This window comes from Anolis sagrei, chromosome 2 (genome assembly GCF_037176765.1).
Source record: "Anolis sagrei isolate rAnoSag1 chromosome 2, rAnoSag1.mat, whole genome shotgun sequence".
NCBI lineage: Eukaryota > Metazoa > Chordata > Lepidosauria > Squamata > Dactyloidae > Anolis > Anolis sagrei.
Genome location: NC_090022.1, coordinates 278,264,549 through 278,280,521, shown reverse-complemented (window position 1 = coordinate 278,280,521; position 15,973 = coordinate 278,264,549). Strand labels below are relative to the sequence as shown.

The following is a 15,973-nucleotide window of genomic DNA, read 5'->3' as shown; positions in this document are numbered from 1 at the left end:
TTCTCCATAAAAGTACACAGAATCTAGAAAGTTATTACTGACCCATCCAACACAATATTCTCTACATGTGCTTTTCCCAATCTAGTTTGTACTACAGATGTTTAATAGCCCAAACCAATATGGCTGATGGTCTGGAATAATGCGAGATTCCATCTAACATAATCTAGAGCAGTGGTTCTCAACCTGAGGGTCCCCAGATGTCTTGGCCTTCAACTCCTAGAAATCCTAATAGTTCATAAACTGGCAGGGATTTCTGAGAGTTGTCGGACAAAACACCTGGGTACCCACAGGCTGAGAACTATTGATCTAAAGGAACGGTCCTCCAAATATTTTGAGACCTCTTGATATAGGCTATGATGAGAACCACTGATCCAGAGGGCCATGGATTTTCTGCTTCTGGTCTACATTGACCAGAATGCCACTCCCTAAGGTTTCAGATTGGTATCTTTCCTACTCCTACTTAGTGACACCAAGGACTGAACTTGTGGTCAATTACAAGCAAAGTATTTGTTCTGCCTCCAAGCTATGACATTTCATTTACTTTTCTTTTTTGAAACTGGCATTATCAATGATGAAACATACTGACCAATGGGAAAGCATTAAAATTAAACAAGCGAGGAAAAGAAAACATTCAATTTGGTAAAAAGTTAGAATTGGAATTATGAAAGCCATTCTTGACGCATCGCAAAGTCCAATAGAAAGGCAATACACATAGACCACAGCTGCTGATTTTGCAAAATTTCTATGGTATTAATGTGTGCAGACATGCAGGCCTGTTGCATTGTGCTGTTCCTAAAATGCATGCAGACACTGAATGATTTTGATTAAATATTTTGACTTTGTATCTAAAGACCACAAAGACTGACATGCTATCATAGAAGTTTTTGCAAATACCATGTAACAGACAATAGCAATGATTCTCCATCAAGAATAATGTCTGATTGTTTCAAAGGTAATACAAATCCACAATCCTGCATTGCATTTCCACTGCTTTCTTTCATTTTTCAGCTGAAAACTGTACATACACGAATTTTCACACCAATAAAAAACATTTGGGTCATGATGATTATGTGTAGACAATGAAGTGCATATTGAGTCTAAATCACAACCAGATTTGTAACTTGGCAGCCACATCCCCAACACCTCATTATCAATAATGGGCATTTATGATGGCCAGGGGAAAATATACCATTTAATTGTTTCACTCCCTTCTGAACATGTTCTTTCTCTTTGTGTGTCACACAAACACATAGACACTATTTTCCAGGAGAAGTGCTGGAAAAGGGGGTGTTTAGTGTCTTCTAATTTAATTTGTGAATGGTCCATTTCTAATAGGCAGGGCTAGAAATAACATCAAGTTGACTGAGATAGCTAACTCAAGCAGCAGACCATGGGTAGTATGATAGAAGAACAAAATGTTATTATTTAATGCTTATGTTCATATAATCACAAGTTAATGTGTTGTTAAAGGTTTTCATGGCTGGAATCATTGGGTTGCTATGAGTTTTCCGGCCTGTATGGCCATGTTCCAAAAGCATTCTCTTCTGACGTTTCGCCTACATCTATGGCAGGTGTCCTCAGGGGTTGTGAAGTCTGTAGGCAAGTGGGGTTTATATATCTGTGTAATGTCCAGGGTGGGAGAAAGAAATCTTGTCTGTTTGAGAAAAGTGTGAATGTTGCAGTTGGCCACCTTGATTAGCATTGGATGGCTTTGAAACTTCAAAGCCTAGCTGCTTCCTGCCTGGGGGAATTCTTTGTTGGGAGGTGTTCACTGGCCCTGATTGTTTCCTGTCTGGAATTCCCCTAGCTGGTTTGTTTTTTTGCTCTTTATTTACTGTCCCGATTTTAGAGGGCTTTTTTTACTAGTTGTCAGATTTTGTTCATTTTTATGGTTTCTCCTTTCTGTTGGCCATTCTGTGCTAATCAAAGTGGCCAAATGCTACATTCACACATGCCTCAAACAGACAAGAGTTCTTTCAAAGCAACCCAATCACTCACAGCAACCCAATTACAAGTTCACCTGACACCTATCCCTGTAACGGTTTTGTGTCAATGGCTTGATCTTTCTGAATGTCACACTGACTCTAAAAAACTAGATCAGTAAAAACATTGTATTCCTGCAAGTATTTGAGTTAACCTCCTGGACTGCTTTGTAGTAGTTGTTGTGCCTTCAACTCATTATGTATTTATGGCAATCCTAAGGGCTGGAAAATTAAGGTAACGAGTACTAATCAACTAAAAGGTACAAATTAGCTAAACTAGAATCAGGGACTATAATTGGACTCTTTCCCAAAAAAATCCCTAATCCGAAGAAAGGAGTTAAGAGGGAAAACCTACAACATACTACCTTATAATACAAACATTCATGTAAGTAAAGGTAAAGGTTTTTCCCTGACATTAAGTCCAGTTTTCCCCTGACATTAAGTCCAACTCTGGGGGTTTGTGCTCATCTCTATTTCTAAGCCGAAGAGCCAGCGATGTCTATAGACACCTTCAAGGTCATGTAGCCAGCATGACTGCATGAGGCATTGTTACCTTCCCTATTGAACTACTCACATTTGCATGTTTTAGAACTGCTAGGTTGGCAGAAACTGGGACTAACAGCAGGAGTTCACACCACTCCCCAGATTCAAACTCGCGGACCTTTTGGTCCGCAAGTTCAGCAGCTCAGCAGTTTAACCCACTGTGCTATCGGGGGCTCCAACAGTCATGTATGTGTGCTTACATTATAGTAATTATTTCGGCAGGAAAAGAAAGTCTCAAGAGATACATGCATCATACTGCACATGCTGTTATCATTGCCAATATAAAAAACGTCCAAAAACTCCCCCTAATTACAAGTCCGTTCCAGAAGCAGCACAGCATTTCTGGGAAACGAAAGCAAATTGCCAATTTGGCTCACAGTAAAGATAAAGCTACAGAAACAGAAGATGAACTTGTTTTCTTAAGAGCAAACCTTGCTGACTTACCGTTTTCAGTCTCAGACTTCTACTCTTTTATCAAATTAAACTTAATTTGTGCTCTAATTTGACACAAGAATGCATTTCTGTTAACAATTTGTTCAGCTGACTACATCCTTTCAAAATAAAGCTCAGAGTGGAAATTTTACAAAAGTGTTCTTTCCCATCTTGCACAATTCGACAGCACTTGGGAATTGTTGTACAGGCAAATCTTTGACAACAGATTTCAATCTGTGGTCAATCCAGACTGAAGTACCTTCCCCATCATTCAACTAAGTAATATATAGCCCCTTGTGATCATAAAACCAGCAATGCACAGTCTCCTAGCAAGCCATCCTGGACCTATTAATTTCTCCACAACCCAGCTCTGTATGAGGGGGCAGCTTCCTCCCCACACCTGTTCTCAGTCCCTACCTCCTACTATTCATATAAATGTGTGAAAGACCATAAGAGCAGCGTTTCTCAACCTGGTGGTTGGGACCTCTGGGGGTTGCCAAAGACCATCAGAAAACACAGTATTTTCTGTTGGTCATGGGGGTTCTGTGTGGGAAATTTGACCCAATTCTATTGTTGGTGGGAGGAGACCTCGGTGGAGCAGTGGATTAAACCCCTGTGCCAGCAGGACTGAAGACCGACAGGTTGCAGGTTCAAATCCAGGGAGAGCGTGGAGGAGCTCCCTCTATCAGCTCCAGCTCCCCATCGTGGGGACATGAGAAAAGCCTCCCACAAAGATGGTAAAACATCCCCTAGGCAACATCCTTGCAGATGTCCAATTCTCTCACACCAGAAGCGACTTGCAGTTTCTCAAGTCACTCCTGACACGAAAAAAATGGTGGGGATCAGAATGCTTTTTGATTGTAGGTGAACTATAAATCCCAGCAAATACAACTCCCAAATGTCAAGGTCTATTTTCCCCAAACTTCATTAGTGTTCACATTTGGGCATATTGAGTATTCATGCCAAGTTTAGTCCAGATCCATCATTGTTTGAGTCCACAGTGCTCTCCGGATGTAGGTGAACTACAACTCCCAAACTCAAAATCAATGGCTACCAAACTCTTCCAGTATTTTCTGTTGGTCATGGGAGTTCTGTGTGCCAAGTTTCGTTCAATTCCATCATTGGTGGAGTTCAGAGTGCTCTTTGACTGTAGGTTAACTATTAATCCCAGCAGCTAAAACTCCCAAATGACAAAATTAATCTCCCCCAACCCTACCAGCATTCAAATATGGGTGTATCAGGTATTTGTGCCAAATTTAGTCCAGTGAATGAAAATACGTCCTGCATTATCAGATATTTACATATGATTCACAACAGTTGCAAAATTACAGTTTTGAAGTAGCAATGAAAATAATTTTATGGTTGGGGGTCACCACAACATGAGGAACAGTATTAAGGGGTCATGGCTTTAGGAAGGTTGAGAAACACTGCATTAAAGTAATATAATGGATTGTCATAGCTTGAATACATGGATAGTGTGAATAGTACTATAGCATGGGTTCTGTGTATGAGAGGGATAGCTACCACAGAACCGCCCAAAGGACCTAAAAAATTCCTAGAGGGTACATATTTTTCAGATGTGGATAGAGAAAGCCACCATTACAAGGGCCATACTATATTTTTATCCACCTTTAATCTTTCACCATTCAGCTTACAGTGCTGGGTAACTCTCACCTATGTGTTTTAGGTGCAGTGAGTATGATTTGCCCCTACAATATTTAATAATGCCTCTTAGCTCAGTTATTGTGCTCAAATTATTACTATATATCTTATTCTAATATATAGGCACTCCCCAAATTAGGTTTGCTCTTAAGTTGAATTTGTTTGTAAGTCAGAACATGTACATTTTTAAGCATAACTCCAGCCAAATTATCTATATAACTGCAAACACCCCTGTGGTGTTTGCGGCATTTGTTTTGCTGTCCGTCCTCCTGTTCAGAAGATTTTGCCCCACCCTCTGTCCCTGTGAGAATTGGACTTAGAAAAAAATGGCTTATTGTGGAAACAAGGATTGGTGATCAAACTTCATTGGAGACACCTTTTTCCTTGATAACTCTTTCAGGAATGAATTTCTCTTCCTAGAGGCAGATTTTTCTCACTTCTTGCTGTCTCACCCCTGTTCTTATGAGTCATTTGTAAATCAGATGTTCGTAACTCAGAGATTGCTTATAATATCTCTGCTTAAAAGATCTGAACAAGACTTTTTCTTTTTGCTTCCTATCTTGGCTCATTAAGTTATGATTTCATGAACCGTGCCACTCTCTCCTACATTTATTTCTATTTAAGATACCCTACCCTTAGAAACAGATAACCTTCGGCATTTTTACAGTACACATTACACATCAAAACATACAATTAAAATCTTATTAGCTGACATGAAGAGAAAGCCAAAGGGGATTAAAAACTATGACTAACATTTAAAAACATTCACTTTCCTCCAAGCATTCCCATAAAATTTTTAGCAGCAAGCATCTAATGACAGATACACCTTTAGGATTCTTCTGAGGGATTACACCATTGGAATCAGGCCTGTAGCGAGGGGGGGGGGGTTAGGGGTTCAACCCCCCCCGAAATGTTTCAGATTTTTTTAAAAAAAACCTGGTTTACTCATGAATTTTAACTGGTTAACCAAATCCCCATGCTAAGTCTATGAACTGTAAGCAGTATCTCAAGCAAATATTGACAATTTATGTCATTACGTGCAGCAAATGCCGATGTAGCGAAGCAACCAAGTTTGGGGGTGGTGGTGGTGTTGAATGCTCTCATTAAGGAGGCCAGACTTGGTGGAGGTGGTTGACAGGGGTGGAGCTGCAGGCTATTGAAGGCTGCTCTGCCCCCTGCTGTGCTCTTTGCTTCAGTGTGAGCTAGGAGGCAGGTTTCAACACCCCCCATGAAATTTTCAAACCCCCCCCCCCGAAAATTTCAACCCCTCCCGAAATTTTTTTCTGGTTACGGCCCTAATTGGAATGCTATAGTGACAAAATAAGGAGACCACATATGGTGTTGTGAGCTCTTCTGAGAAAGAATAAGACATAGAATGAATATAGTAATACTTCATAACATGAATTTAATAGGGCAAACTATTACACCACATCAAAAACCATACAGAAATCTGGCTTGTTCAATCTCCATGTGCAAGCCAATAATCATCTTCAACATTATCACTACATACCATTTTCCTTCATTTCAATCTAAACTTGTTATAAATCTATACAATATGAGAAATCATATTTCTGGAATGAACTGCCATTTCTTTACTTTGGGATTATTATTGTTATTGTTATTATATTTATTTATATCACACTTTATCACTCCCAAGGGAGACACAAAGCAGCTTCAGATAAAAGTATTAGGATATAATTGAAAATATACAAATATGCAAACATTAAAACAGAATAAAAATACGACAAGTGTTTAAAAATTCACAGTTAAATTCCACTAAAACATATTCAAAGTTAAAAACCACAGCACCCCCTGAATTGACCAGCATTTTGACTTGTGTCCGGAAACAGACTGGCAGCCAGCGGAGCTCTTGTAACAAAGGGGGTTGTTCGCTCCCTGTAGCCAGCCCCAGTTAGCAACCTGGCTGCAGCTCATTGGACCAACTGAAGTTTCTGAGCACTCTTCAGAGGCAGCCCATGTAGAACACGTTACAGTAATCCAGACAGGATGTAACTAAAGCGTGTACCACTGTGGCCAAATCTGGCTTCTCAAGGAACAGGTACAGTGACACAAGTTTTAATTGTGCAAAGGTCCTCCCAGCCACCACTCACACCTGGGCCTCTAGGTTCAGCACTGAGTCCAGGAGGACACCCAAACCACAGGCCCGTCTCTTCAAGGCGAGTGTGACCCTATCCAGCACAGGCTGGGACTCTATTCTCTGGTTTGACTTGACCAGGAGTATCTCTGTTTTGTCTGGATTAAGTTTCAATTTGCTTGCCCTCATCCAGTCCATTACTAATGACAGGCACCAGTTTAGGGTCAGGACAGCTTTGTTGGCATTAGGTAGAAAGGAGTAGTAGAGCTAGGCATCATCTGCATATAGGTGGCACCACACTCCAAAACTCTGGATGATCTCTCCCAGCAGTTTCATGTATATGTTAAACAGCATGGGAGAACACAATGGAACCCCGAGGAACCCCACAGGACAATGATCAGGGGTTCGAACAGGAGTCCTCCAGCACCACCTTCTGGGTATGGCCCTCTAGGAAGGACCAGAGCCATTGTAAAACAAGGCCTCTCAAGATTACAGAAACCGATTTATACAGATTTGTCACAACTGGTCGCTCTGAAAAATCTAAAACACAGTCATCAAAAGGAGCCCCTTTTAATTTCCAAAGTTAAATGAAGTTTAATATTTTACCCAGTAGTTTCTTATCTGACCCCCCCCCCTCTTTTCTTCCACATAACTTCCTGTGGGTTGAGATAAACTAATCTCTCACAGGACTTGTATCTGACAGAGAATCGATAAGAGCTAATTACAGCACTGATAAGGGACTTTCTTTCAGTCTGAGGACAAAGCAAACTGAAAGAGAGAGATCTGGAAAGAGAAGAATGAGCCCTCAAACCTAGCATCTGGCTTACTTCAGTACAGCACCCCCTACAGTATAGCAATTTGGAATTCCCTTTTTCGTCATCTGGCCAGCCAAGAAGGTCACAAAGGTGAAAGAAATCTGAGGATTTGGAAAAGGGGCAAAGCTCACTCGAGAGCCTCGTGTCAACAGGCCAAGGACAGTTTACACACGTCTCCTGTCTTCCTTTCACCAGATTCCCAACAAAATGAGCCTTTTCCAGATATAGCTATCTTTTTCATTTTCCTCTAAAGATTTTGGGAATCACGTAGTACATAACAATTGCTGCATGTTGAATTCTAACATTAATTGGTCAACTCTCAATTTTCAAGCGAATGACATTCCTAACAAGCAAAAGTACCTTCATCTCACTGGAGGAAAACAAAAACGTAAAATTAAAAAATAAAATAAAAATATGTCTGCAAAAACAACACAAAAATTAAGTGCAAAAATTATATATATATATATATATATATATATATATATATATATATATTCCCCTACCTTAACTCCAATTATCCAAATATTAACTTGTTTTCATAACTGTGTTAATCTTTAACGTTGCTGACTGCAAAATCCACAGGTGGAGAATTTACAACACAATAATGGCTTTGAGGATTATATCCAAAATAGATTTAAGAAGTACTCTTAAAATCAAGTATGGATCATGTGGTCCTTCAGATATCATTGGAATCCAAGTTTCAGCACACACTGTAGCCTCACAACATCTTAGACTTTAATAAAGTCTAAGTTCTGCATTGAGAATTCAATGTTACACAGTTAGGTGCTCTTCTTCTTTTGCACACTACTTTGTGATGAACCAGCACTCTTTGACATAGCATTCAGCCAAGGCAATTAAAACAATGTCAAACTGAATTAATTCTGCAGAGTAGGTTTACCCAGTAGTCCAAACTGTACATCACATTGGTTCTGAAACCATTCACATTGTCCTTGTTTTAAATAATAAAAATTGTGAAACCAACACTGTACTTCTCCCCTCCCCTTCAGTTTAGATAAACACACTTCAACAGTTATTAAAACAGTTACAACATTCTATTCTAATCTGTTGTTTATAAATGTAAAAAAAAAAAAAACAACCCCAAAGCTTTCTTCAGATTTGGCTTAGGTAATTTAAATACTTTGTAGTCAAGCTTACTGACAGCATGTTTATATTTGGCAATGTTGAACAGAATTACTGTATATGCCTTTTTATTTATTTTTAAATAATGTTAAAACTCATGGAAAAGTTTGTCTTTTTATAGTAGAGAGACAAACCATTTGTTAGATGGTTTTCCAAATAGTTAATTACACTATCTGACTGCCATACTACACAGGGGCTGAGCAAATCACATACAAGTAGAAAAGAACACAGAAGCTTTATACACTATTCTCCCTTGTTGTCCTTCCATTAGTGTGAAGAAGAGATCACACCACCACTATCATGATCTTTTCTTGAATATTAATAATGTTATCCAGTTCAGGCAAAATGAATAGACAAATTTAGGAGAAGTCATGATTTTGGATCACTGTGGCTCCTGTACTTGACAACACAAGAAACCAGCTGTCAGGGAAGGGTAATACTAAGGGTCCTTCCATACAGCCATAACCCAGAATAGCAAGGCAGGAAATCCTACAATATCTGCTTTGAACTGGGTTATTCGAGTCCACACTGCCATCTATTCCAGTTATGTGGCTGTGTGGAAGGGCCCTAAGTTACTACATTATCAATGTCTTTCTCTAAGTCATGCACAAAGAGAGGGAGAAAAAAAGAGGCATGTACCAGTCAGCAGTACATTGTGGCTCCTTGCTAGCCATACACTGCTTGTTAGACCATGGTTTACATTGCATGGAAAGGCAGTTATCTTAACTGATAGGAACTTTTATACAAGCAAGAATTCTCCTCAAAAACATGTTGGAAAATCTGCAAACCTAACTGGCACTGATCTCATACATATCCCTTGTTTTTGCCCTTTTCCTCTTATTTTATGGTGGGGCACAAGTGTTCATTCAAAATATTTGTTTTAAAATCCAACGTTCATGACTCAGAAGGCAGAAATTCAAAACAGCTGCAGATAAAAACACACACATCCAAATGCATATAAAATTAAGAGACACAAATAACAGTTAAAATACAGTGAAGTATCAGATGAGATATTTAGCAAACAGATCAAAACATACCAGATCTGCTTTGCACAGTAAGAAAAATATGAAACTGAAAGTCTATCATGCTGGAGGTCCACTGCATCTGTTCTTCTTGCAGCATTGCAGTGTAATTGAGATCTTGTCGAATGTATCAGCGAGATCTCAGGCTCTGTTCACATAATGCATGAGTTCACAATGAGTACATATAAGTTACAAATTGAAGTGAGAGAAAATAAGGATAAAATTAGAATTATTTTTCTTCCCCACTCCATAATAAATACAAACATGTGTGTAGCCACATCCTTTAAAACTCCAAAAATTGGATGAGTCAAGTGTAGTGTGAGCCAATGTGGTCTAGTGGTTTGAGTATTGTAACAAGACTCCTGGAGACCTGGACTCGAAACTCCACTGATTCTACAATAAATGTATTAGGCTAAACTATGAAAACAATCTATTACATGAACATAGTGCAGTTTCTGCATGGTTGTGCAGCAGCACTGATGGAATTCAGGCAAAACTGTTTCTGTAATTAATAGGAGAAGAATACTGGCAGCTTGAAGAAATCTATCTCTGCAATGCCTGGCTTCAAAGCCAGGTTGCTTTTTGGAAAGCTCACTTTAAAAATAATTTGAGCCAGAAAGCAAGTAAATTCCCAGTAGAGTCTTACCAGGACACCCTGGTTCTGAGGACCCATCCAGGCAACAGACGCTGGAGAAATAAGTTGTTCCAAGCCAACTGCTTTCGACTCCCAAAACAATGGTGACGGCTTTATCTCCTTTACACAATGGGCCCTGCCTTCTTTTCTCCTGCTGTCCATGTTATGCTGACAAAAGGCACAAATGCAATTCCAGCCTTAGTCTTTAAAGTGCCACAAGATTCAAAATATTTTTGTTTTTGTTACAAGAAAATTGACCACATCAATCAATTTGGGCAAATAAAGCAAGAAACGCCATTTTAAAAATCATAGGAAACTAGAACTTACAGCTATTGTGAGATGACTCCCTTTATGATTTGCTTAAGCTGGTAAAAAGGCTTGTTGGCACAACTGTTCAGAGAACAAACTTGAGAGACTGGCTGTTAGCAGAGTGCCTGGCATGAGGTAAATAGCTACTTTTGTTCTCCTGAAGTTAACAAACACTGCAGTCAAAAGCTGCTGAAAACCAAGAGAGTCATTAAACCACAAGCAAGAACTGAAGTTTATATTCTGTATAGCTTTTTATTAGGTAGAGGGGGAGAAAAGAGCAAATAAAGGGGAACAAGGAAGATTAAAATGAAAATATTTCCACAAGCAATGAACAATAAGCCATTGATGCCGAGTTCCTGGTTTCTCCAAACTTTTTTTGTAACTTGGACCCTCTTTTGAAAAGGGATCATGGATTCGCAGGTCCTACAACACTATGTAGATACACATGATTTGCATCATTAACCCACCTCTGACATTAAAAGGGGAATAAAACAGTGTCTCAATCTATCATGACACCTGCAGACAGATAAGGAAGAAGCTGCCCTATCCAAAAATCCAAGAATATACCCTACCTTTCTGCAGCATCTGCGGTTCCTGGAGGAGTTTTGTTAAAGTTAATCCTTTGTCTATTGAGACCAAAGATCATATGTAGCTCTTCCCACAGCAGAAGCCTCTGACTTCCTGGAATTTGCTGGTTCTTTCACCCCACTACTTTTAGGGGGAGGAACAGCTCCATTATTTTGAAATACACTGCTTTAGTTAGATAATCAATAGCCATGTAAGAATTAATTGTACAGGGTCATTGATCCTGTCAAGTTTAAACCCTGTTCTTTCAAATCCAAGAGCAGGTAAACATACAGAGAGGGTTACAGAAAAGATTAAGCCAGTGGTAATTTAGGAGAAAGTATAGATCTATGCTTTCAGGAATCTGTAGAATACTAAGAAATCAATGTAATTCCTGTAAATGGCTCTCATTCCTTAATGTGACTCTAAAAACCACTTTCAGCTAACAGGATATTCCATGACCACAATGCCCTATTCACAATAAATTATTTAAAAAATGTAACACATGTATAATAATTTTGAGTATTTGTATCATATCAATAGGCTGTTAGTGCCCAAATGCCTTTAAAATAAGGAAGCACTATAATAAAAGGAATGAATCTAATCTTCTGCACTATCCTTCACTGCTACTCCTTTAAAATAGTCCATTTGCAATCTTCAACACTGTTGGAGCCATATTCCTCAGGGTGGTTACTAAAAACAGCTGATGGCTTCCCTCTTAGTGAGGTAGTAAATCTACTCTGGATTGTAATCAAAACCTCAAAGGAGCTCTCCAGGATGCTGAACCCTAGCTCCCAAAGAAGTTCAGCACCATGGATAGCACATTGAATATTCGTGCTAGAACCCGGTGTAGATTCACCACCCCATTGACATGAAAGCCACCAACAGCAACTGATGATAATGTGATATTAAATTCCCAGTAGAAGATCCAAAATACTTGTTGCAAAACAGAAATCATGAACGAGACATAATATCATAGGAATCGTTCTTAATCAGAGCAAATGCACCTCGAGTCCAGAATTCTGTTCCAACTATGTCAAACCAAATGCCTAGGGAAAATCCGCACGAGCACAAAAGAAAATTCATACTTATGTTCCCAGGCAGCTGGTGTTTAGAGAGATATTGGAACTAATATACAGCCATTAGCCATCATGACCAGAGGGCACTGATAAACACATCATCGTTCTCCATTGAGAATAAGACTATTAGGAAGAATCATGTTCCCCTTATCTATAAAGGACAGAAGCACAGGGAATAGGCTTGAAATGACAGGAATTTAGAATTAACAGCCAAGCTACAACTACTGCACAACATCTTTTCTGGAACAGTGTTCACTTAGAATGCCGATTGGATAAGTCAAATATTTGGATGATCCACATACATCTAAAACTACAGCATATGGAAAATTAGTAAATCGAGCAAGGTTCTCACTACTCTAACCTACTTTTAAATACACTGATTTCCTAAGATAGATTTCATTCTGCTGATTTAACAATTGTCAATAGAAACAAAAGGTTGAACGCCCCACTACTGTTCCATCCTCATTTCCTACATGCTCTCAATCCCTATGTTTCCCCCACTAACAGGTTTGCAGTCAGTATAGAGGACTGCAGGATGGAGAAGATAAGAAAGTCCTATCATATCAGCACTATGTAATTTTTTTTACTTTAAAATTATTTTATTGAAATACATGCAATTAACGTTATTAAAGGATATTGCAGACCACTTCTAAAGCAGACAGTTGACATTTATATTGAAATTTAAGTTACTTTCAAAAGAAGCAGAGAGGCTAGCCTGGCATCTTAGTATCTATTATTATTATTATTATTATTATTATTATTATTATTATTATTATTATCTGGCAGGCCTCTGAGAATGTGCCAAACCTTTAATGTTCATTGGTATGGTTGTTGTTGATTTAACAAGTTCCAAATTCATTTGCTTATAAACTTTTGTATGCATGTTCTTAATTTTGTTTCTGTATTTGTTTTTACTGTTCTAAGTCACAATTAGTCTAAAACTGGAAGAGGTAGGATATAAATAAATATAAGAAATAATAACACTAATGTTGAATCAAGCCAATGGCTTATGTAGCCCCAAAACCGATTCAAACAGCAGCAGAGCAGAAAGCCTACAGGTGACCTGTAGAAAGGCGATCAGTTGGGAGTGCTTTGATTGTATTTTCCTACACAGCAGGTGGTTGGACTGGATGGCCTTTGTAGTCTCTTTCAACTCTATGATTCTATGAAACCTGCCAGCAAGACATGAGTAGAATTGTACTGCAACTACACAATCCCTAGAAATTGTTATCTAGACCCTAGTAAGAAATACTGGGGGTGGTTGCTTTGAAAGTAGCTACCTCAACTGGCAGAAAAAACATGGTGGTCCTGGTTTTCATCCATATAACTCCTATAACCACGTCCAGCTACTCTGTGATCTCTATATATAATAGAATCACAGAGTTGGAAGAAACCATAAGGCCATCCAGACCAACCCACTGCCTTGTACGAATACACAATAAAAGCACTTCCAACCAGATGGCCATCAAAACATTTTGTTTTTAAAAAGCCAAAGAAGATTCTAGCACCCACCAAGGCAGTATATTCCACTGCCAATAACTTTTACCATAGGAAGTTTTTCCTAATGTTCAAGTGGAATTCCTTTCACTGCGGTTTTAATCATACTGTTCTGTCTTCTAGTCTTTAGATCAGCAGAAAACAAGCTTGCTCCATCCTCAATATGATATCCTTTCTAATATTTTAACATGGCTATCATGTCTCATCTTAACCTCTTCTCCAAGCTAAATAAATCCAGCTCCTCCACACAGGGCTTGACTTTAAGCCTTTGATTATTTTGGATTCGCTCCTCTGGACATGTTCTAGCTTGTCAACATCCTTCTTGAACTGTGGTACCCAGAATTGGACGCACGATTTCAGAGAACTGACCAAAGCAGAATAGACTGGAACTATTACTTCCCTTGATCTAGCAGGCCTGCACAACCTGTGGCTCTTCAGGTGTTTTGGAATTTAGCTCCCAGAATTCCTGATCATTGGGCAAGCTGGATAGGGCTTCTGGGATTTAGAGGCACAAACACCTGGAGAGTCACAGGTTGTACAGGCCTAGCTGGACACTATGCAACTATTGATGCAGCCTAGAATTGCACAGATAATTTCTATGGAGAGATTTCCTGAGACCTGAAAATTATTCCAAGCATTCCTCTAAAGAAAGAAGGCTGATAAAAGCCTGTAAAAGAGAAGTTACCCATCTGATGGGATTGCCTGCCTTTCTTCTTTTATTTTCTTAACTGAATTTTAGGTGTACATTTTGTTAATTTAGGAATATATACACCATACCAAAAAAAGCAGAAAGAAGTTGCAAATTTACTGGGAAGCCTGGGTAATCCCACTATGAGTATTAGCAAATCAACACTGGTGTTATAGGAGCCCCCGGTGGCGCAATGGATTAAACCCTTGTGCCAGCAGAACTGCTGACCAAAAGGTTGATGGTTTGAATCCAGGGAGCAGGGTGAGCTCCCATCTGTTAGCTCCAGCTTCCCATGCAGGGACATGAGAGAAGTCTCCCATAGGATGGTAAAACATCTGGATGGCCAATTCTCACAATTCTTGACACATACACACAAAGCACTGGTGTTCATAGCTATGTGCTGCAAACTCAAACAATTGTTTGTTTTTTCCAGAGCCTGACCTTTGGGAGAGCAAGGCACATCATACCAAACTGGGCTATATCTTTTCAAAGCTTGGCCTGCCCATTTCTGTTGTATCTAGCTACATTACTGTACTGATTTGTTGACTTTGACATAGTCCTTTATTTATTTATTTATTTATTTATCATGTCAGGAGCAAACCAAACAGTTGTAATGTATTTTTAAAAATCACACACACACACATACACACACACACACAAAGTCTGCAATTTTGGCAGTCTATTAAATGTCCTTTGACCAACCTGAGCCCTGCCACATGCACAATGGAGGACCTTCTTATGGCAACACCAGAGGCCCTCCAAAAGGCCAGCTACTGGTCAAAGGACATAGTCCTAAAACTGCCTTAAATTATTGAGCAATATTTTGTTTAACTAAGGATTCCTACTTGACAAGCTTGCAGCACTAGGTGGCAATATTTAACACCTCAGGTACTTTTTAAATCAATACACAAAACTTTAATCCCTAACATGTTTTGTCAGACTTCTTTGTTGAAAAGTTGACGTACACTGATTTCAATGCTAGCACATCTAATGGGATCAAATTGTTTTAATTACACCTTATGCCTGTAATTCTTTTCTCTTTTGATGTTACATTTCAAAAAGACATTATCTGCAAAGAAATGATAAAAGTAAGAGCAAACAGTCCTAAAATAACAAACATTAACAAATGAGATCTAAATGTAATGACGACTTTATATTTAGATTCAAATATCAGAGGACACCACCACACCACTGATTTTTATTATACCTAGTAACTTGGAAATCTACTAGAAGATTTCTGGCAAGTTACATTCTCTCACCCTCAAGTGCAAAGTTTCTCTGAACAAATTCTGTCATGAAAACTCCATGATAAGTTCACCTTAGGTTTTCCATAAGTTAGAAATCATTTGAAGACACTCAGCAACAACAAAGAACAATGGGTGTGTATGTGCTTTTAATATTACAGTATTTAAGATAATTTACTTATTCTAAACAATTTAAGCCCAAATGTTTTTGACTACAGTTTAAAAAATCCACATCAATGTTGCACTAGAGCCCTGCAACACATTTTC

The 15,973-nt window shown here is 38.8% G+C and overlaps 1 protein-coding gene across 4 annotated transcripts in view; it reads right to left on the bottom strand.

Annotated features, from left to right (window-relative positions):
• The window catches only part of LIFR (LIF receptor subunit alpha), a 115,102-nt gene that overhangs the window by 73,198 nt on the left and 25,931 nt on the right, over positions 1 to 15,973 (bottom strand). The window contains exon 1 of one of the 4 annotated variants that reach the window (XM_067464632.1): positions 11,207 to 11,290. The exons of the other annotated variants lie outside the window; for them this stretch is intronic. The gene's annotated coding sequence lies outside the window, so the exon portion shown is untranslated. Of the gene's footprint in view, positions 1 to 11,206; positions 11,291 to 15,973 lie in introns of those variants that run through there. 4 annotated transcript variants of the gene reach the window in all.